General features: G+C 44.1%; 1 pseudogene; it reads left to right on the top strand.

The window, feature by feature from the left end:
- Positions 1-1,586: 1,586 nt before the first annotated feature.
- On the top strand, positions 1,587-3,988 carry LOC147012878 (uncharacterized; annotated as a pseudogene).
- Positions 3,989-6,959: the final 2,971 nt, after the last annotated feature.

Here is a 6,959-nt window from a genome sequence, read left to right as displayed (position 1 = left end):
TACATACGTCGATGTGTGTTGGGACTACGTAAAGAATTGGTTCAAAGCATGTCAAACATAAGTTAGAAATAAGTTTTGCGTAAAAAATACATTACCGCGACATGTTTCGACTTATGAGTAACTTATAAGTAGCGTTTGTGGACGTGTGTAAGCGTCCACATATCCTGTGTACAATTTATCCCCATCGCATGCGGAACGTGTGTCATACGCCGAGTACGTCTAAAAATTTTGAACATGTTTAAAATTTCTTGACGTACTCAACTTACTACGACGTATGATAGGGTACTTTAGCGTTCTACTCACGTATACCAAACTTACTCATACCGTATTTGACGTGCCCCAACGTTTTCGACACATTTTTCTTAGGTCGGCATACGCTGGCAAGATCGCCAAGGTGTGACCGCGATGTTGTCACTTCCATTTCTACGGCAGTTATGATTCGAATCGTTGTGCGTCAGCCTTTTAATAGGTTACGTCACGACATCGTCGGCCATGCGTGCAACGCGCTATGCCTAACTTAGACTATCGTTGGGCATCGGTTGTGTAGGCCGACAACAGGTTCAGCATTCGTTGGTATAAGTTATCTATAACACAACGAAACGTTCTGTGTCCGTTACCAATGCGTTATACATAAGACCAAGTCGCTATGAATACGTCCGAATCTTTTTAAAAAAAAACATCAAAAGTTCAACGTAAGCCAGCGTTTTACATAAATTTTAATACGTCGCCATCACTGGCTAAAACGTCAAGGTGTGACCGGGCCTTTACCAATGACAGGACATGTTGCTTGGCGTTTTGCACCCACAGTATCTATCTTCTATTCTATCTATAATTCCAGTAATCTCTGTTTGTTTGCCTTTCAAAAGATTTGAAATTAATCGGACAAGTGGTTCCCAAGTTAGAGCACGTTCCCCATTATGGGTAACAACGTACAGAGTTCCAGATTGTGATGACTTACTGTATTCTAATAATTTCTCAATTTCTTATGCGCATTTATAGATAAACACAATGCCCCAATCCAGTCGTCGTTTACGAGAGCGAAGGAACGGCCTGTGTGTTTGTTTGAAAGTTTTTTTTTTTTTGCACGTACGGCCACGCACGTATGGCCACGCACGTACGGGCACGCGAGAGCGAAGGAACGGCCTGTGTGGTTGTTGTTTCTGGCACGCGGTTTGAAAGTTTTTTTGTGTGTGGTTGTTGTTTCTGGCATGCGGTTTGAAAGTTTTTTTTTGAGCAAAGAAAAGGCCTGTGTGGTTGTTGTTTCTGGCACACGGTTTGAAAGTTTTTTTTTTTTAATTTTCTTACACGTATGGCCATGCACGTACGGGCACGCGAGAGCGAAGGAACGGCCTGTGTTGTTGTTGTTTCTGGCACGTAGTTTGGAAGTTTTTTATTTTTTATTTTTTTTGCACGTATGGCCACACACGTATGGGCATGCACTAATGTATATAAGAAGCACTGATGTTAAAACAGAAACGGTCATACCTTGGACACATCATGCATGCAGAAAACAGAGGCTGGATAAGTCCACCATGCTGGGTGTGGTTGAGGGAAGAAGTAGAAGAGGCAGGTCCTACACAGACTGGATGGCATCTGAAATGGCATCTCCAAGAGACTCTGAAACACTGCTTTGTGATTGGTCATCCAGCATAGCTCACCCCCTCATTTCGCATTTACATGGGAGGGAAATCAAGGAGGTTTTTTTTACTTCCAAGTCAAGTCCATGGATGCATGTCCCACATGATGTTGATTGAACTGTCGAGATAAAAACAATTTTTTGTTTAATTTTAGGGGGTTGAAGAACCCATTATGAATTATTCTTACGCATCCTAACTTGATATTGTTGGTGAAGGCCATGGGCCAGTCATGACCAATGTTGCCTCCACACAAAGCTGGCTAAACAACTCAAAGTAACCAAGGTGCATCTCAGGTTTAACCACCGTTGTCTAAAACAAAATGCCCTTCCCAGGTCTCTGCGCTTCAGGTACCCCATGTCGGTAGAAGTGTGGCAAACCATGGAAGCGACAGGCCGAAGGTTTATATGTTTGTGTAATCTGTCTGCCACAATCACCTAATGAAGCGTGGCGTTCAGAAGCAGAGTATTGGTGATTCTATTGGTTCGAGGTTAACCCCAGAGCTATAGTCATGTGTGCAACATTGAGCCGAAAACTTCACCACGAATACTCGTGCTTCGACTTCGAAGCGCCACAAATGCAGATTGTCTGCTCTCAATGGAGCATCAGCACAGAAAACGTGCTATGCCTACCCCATACAGGACCAATGGGTATCAACCCTTTCGACCAAATAACTTTCAGAGGCACACGCAAGTTTACTGAAGAAAGGCCTTAATTTTGCAATCTCTACGAGTGGGATGCCAAAACGAGTGATTATATCACGTGTGGAGTCTGCCATAAAAGATCTCTCAGACTACGCAAAACACCTGGTGAGGTCGAGTGTGGCCATAACCTTGCTCAGCCCTCCTCGACCGAGCCATGAAAACTTGAACTTGAATCCAGAATAGCGATGAGGCCTACGGGAGTTATGCGGAATGGATGACATTGTGATGGTACCGGCAGACAAAGATGGTGGTTTAGGATAAATCCGTAGACCACACGAAGATGCTCGACCTCCTAATGGACATCAGTACAAGTGAACGTCTAACAGCTAACCAAAGAAAGAAAGAAGAGTGCATGCTGAACTCGCTGCTTGCCAAGATCAAAAGAGCAGGAAGATTAACGAAGGCATCATGTCGACATCTTTACAGTTGCAGCGGCGTGGCTCCAAGGGCTTATTGATTGCCAAAGATCCATAATGAAGGCGTTCCTTTACGTCTCATTTTATCCTGCATGAACGGAACAACTTATTCCCTTTCCAAACTTGTTGCAAATATAATCAAATACCTCGAGAGAGATACCCAGCTTGGATTCTGCAATAGTATGGAGTTTGTAGAACGGATGAAACAAACCACATTCGAGCCACCTGAAATAATGGTCTCGTTTGATGTCATTTCCTTGTTTACCAATGTGCCAACCACAATGGTGGTTGAGATTGTGGAAAAGCGGTTAAAATACAACAATGGTTGGAAACAAGCTGCAGGCGCGTTAAGCGCCAAAGAAGTGTGCGTCCTGGTCAGAGCGTGCCTATCAAGCACCTATTTTGTATTTGACGTGGTTTATAGTGGACAGGTTTTCGGCACTGCCATGGGCTCCCCCGTTTCAGCAACGGTGGCTAACATTGTAATGGAGGAGTTGGAATCACGTGATGCCATGTCTTTTCTTCGAGTGCCTCATATTTTGTTTTGCCATGTTGACGATACCTTCATCAGCTTCTTTAATGAGGCTGCAGACAACACTTTGTATGACATCAGTGGAATCTTTACATTTATGAAGTTCACCTGTGAGAAGGAAGTAAATACATCCATTCCTTTTCTTGACACCATGGTAACGAGGAGCCTTACTGGATCCCTGAACACTACAGTGGACAGAAAAAACACAAACCGACCGCTACCTTGACCTCAAATCATGCCACCAGATATACCACAAACGAGCAGTAATAAATACGATTGTGAAACGAGCACAAGACCTACCGTCCACATTAAATGGAAAGTTTCAGGAAATAAAACTTCTAAGGTGTGTGTTAAAGACAAGCAGCTATCCCGACCGTTTATGCCCAAAAACGAAGATGGTCCTAACAGCACCAGAGGTTTGGGGGGACCCAACAAGAACAATCAAAAGGCCTCTGTGTATTACCCTTCACACCTGGTGTGACACAATGTGTTTGTAAAATTTTGAGGACAGTGAGGGTAAAGATTAACTTCAGACTCATGTATACCGTCCGACAGGCCCTGAGCAAGGTCAAAGATAGAGTGTACATAGACACTCGGGCAAGTGTCGTGGACACAATTCCATGCAGCTGTGGAGCAGAGTACGTGGAAGAGACTGGAAGGATCTTGGCCCAACACCTCAAAGAACAGAGTAAGGCGTATTAATGCAACTATTCCTAAAGGTAGGCCATCACAAAGCATGGTGTCAGAGTTGGACACACTGCAGTCTGGGAAGATGTAAACCTTCTGGCTGCAACTCCAGATCCTGCCAGGAGACAGATGTTGGAAACATGGCACACAGGAAGTCAAACTCACCTCTGACAGAATAAATGGGTAGCCTTACCACAGGGTTACACTGCACTATGACGGAGGGGAAGTAATGCCCCACCAAGGGAAGAGACTAAACATATTGACACATGATCTTTGCTGATTGGGGTAAAGTCGCGAAAACACCGCCAATAATACCACCATCATGGCTCACCATTGGTCGGTTACCTTCAAGATTGACTGACATTTATATATATATATATATATATATATATATATATATATATATATATATATATATATATATATATATATATATATATATATATATATATATACACACACACACAACCATACACACAACTATACACACAAACACACACACTAGCAAATGCCACCAATCACTTTGCTAACGGGAATACTCAGAGGGGGGAAAAAAGAGGGGGGGAGTGAGGAGCTAGAGGGGAAGAGAGAGAGAGAGGAGGGAGTGGGAGCAATGAGGGGTGGGGAGTGAGGAGGAAGGGTGAGTGAGGAGAGGTGGGGGAAGGGAAGGCAGACATGCGGTGGAGGATTAATTATGATTCAGAGAGTCTCATCAAAACTATTCTGCATAGAACAACAGTGAAGAGGGAAACAAAATCATGTCTGAAATCCATTTTCTACCAGTCATACTATAAATACCACCCAGAGACAAACAACACATGGACACGTCCAGAGGCAAACACCACCAGGACGCGTCTGTAGCCAAGCCATCCGGACATAAACACCGCCCAGACATGTTTGGGGACAAACACCACCCGGACACATCCGGAGTCAAGCTGTTCAGACACAAACACCACTCAGACAGGTCTAGAGCCAAACTCCAGTCTGGACATCCATCCATCCATCCATTGGGAACATACTATGTGCAGAGCGTTGGTGCTTCCTCAGCAGTCTCCATAGCTATTGGACACAATCCTGGATGGGTCGCCACTGACAGTATACCAGCAAGCTGGCACTCATTTTGCCGACCTCAGAAGGATGACAGGCAGAGTCAGCCCCACCTGGTATTAATTGAACAGCCAAGTGGGATTTGAACTCAGGATCTTCAGATCCCAAGCCCACCACCCTAACCATTAAGCCAACACCAGGCATAGCCTGGACATGTCTGGAGCCAAACTCCCATCTGGACATAAACACTGTGCAGACAATTTTGGAGACAAACACCACCCTGATGCACCCAGAGACAAACACTGCCAATACACGTCCAGAGGTAAACTCCCGTCCAGAAATAAACACCGCCCGAACACGTCCGGAGAGAAACACCACCCAGACATAATTACCGTCCGGATACTGACAGAGACAGAGAGAGAGAGAGAGAGAGAGAGAGAGAGAGAGAGAGAGAGAGAGAGAGAGAGAGAGAGAGAGAGAGAGAGAGAGAGAGAGAGAGAGAGAGAGAGAGAGAGAGAGAGATGGGTGGGGGTAGGGGAGTAACCAGGGAATACACACCCACCCACCCACACTCACACTTGGCCGATATTGGCAATTTTTCTGGAATCGGCAGGTTGAAGTCAGTGTGATTTCCAACTATAGTATGTACTGTAAACAACCCAGAAACCTTGAGTATCTTTCACCAAAAAACAACATTGCATTTATATAGACGTTTCAGGGATATGTTCACAACCATTAATCTTTGTAAACAGCTGCGTGTGACGGGTGGAAAAATATTTGGCTCGCTATTTTAGAAAACACATCAATACAGCAAACAGTTTGAAAATTGGGCGTTATCAAATATATTTTGCTTTCACTCACAAAGAGAAAGCATATAACCCTTGTGAAGCACACCCGATAACCAATTGCTTTAGAAACAGTCACGAGGACAAAGGAAAACCTGATAGAACCTCCATAAGATATGGGATGAAACTTTGCCACCATGGCACCCGTAACAAGCATGGCATGCCCACACACCCTCGGAGAGTCGCCAGTTATCCAAATCTACCCATATGTACCACACCACGTCTGTGTGTGGTGTATATATATACCTTTACCTTGTAGTAACTGTTGAATGTACATCCCAATCGGGATACAAACTGTACCCCTATTGACTGGAGGGTGCTTGGCAAGTGGCTTAAGCACTCAAGCAAGCACTCCAACGGAACACCTGGCGAGGAAAGGGATTACCAATTGCCGTCGATAAACGCATTCACCCGGAAATGCCCAAGCAATGACCGAATTGAACAAATAAACACATTTCGTTACCAGTCATAACTACTGTTAAGTTCAATTCTGGAGCTTAAGTTTTGTAATTCAGCTTAGTTTAAGAGATTCCTTGAGGTTATGGCATGTGCAGAAACAAAATAAAGCCACGAATGCTGGTGTCTCCAGGCGTTTATACGCATTGCAATGTATCCAGCGATTTGTAGCTATAACGAACAGACATTCGATAATATAAGTGAGGAAAGTGAAAAATAAACTTTATTATTAAAAAATTATTGCGGCTTGTTCCAAGTAAAGGTATGGTTGAGCAGGCCAAAAATATGGTTGCTTCAGGCCCCAGCGAGGTATCCCAGGATATGTCTTGAGACCCCATCGAAAGCAGTGGCCAAGAATGTGCCTGATGAAGGATATAATTAAATAAGGCCGTTAATTATCTTCAAAACGGGTATTTTAATGAACCCAAACATCCAATTTTCACTCTTGCACTTCCTTGGAAATTCCCTTCGTATGCATGCAAAGTCTCAGACTGCTAAGTTCCATGGTTTTGGAGTTATGGAAATGGAGGACACACACACACACACACACACACACACACACACACACACACACACACACACACACACACACACACACACACACACACACACACTTCTTAGTATAGATTACAGAAGCC

Source organism: Eptatretus burgeri, chromosome 14 (assembly GCF_056783735.1).
Source record: "Eptatretus burgeri isolate ZD-2024b chromosome 14, Ebu_testis_v1, whole genome shotgun sequence".
Taxonomy (NCBI): domain Eukaryota; kingdom Metazoa; phylum Chordata; class Myxini; order Myxiniformes; family Myxinidae; genus Eptatretus; species Eptatretus burgeri.
This window is presented reverse-complemented; position numbering and strand designations above follow the sequence as displayed.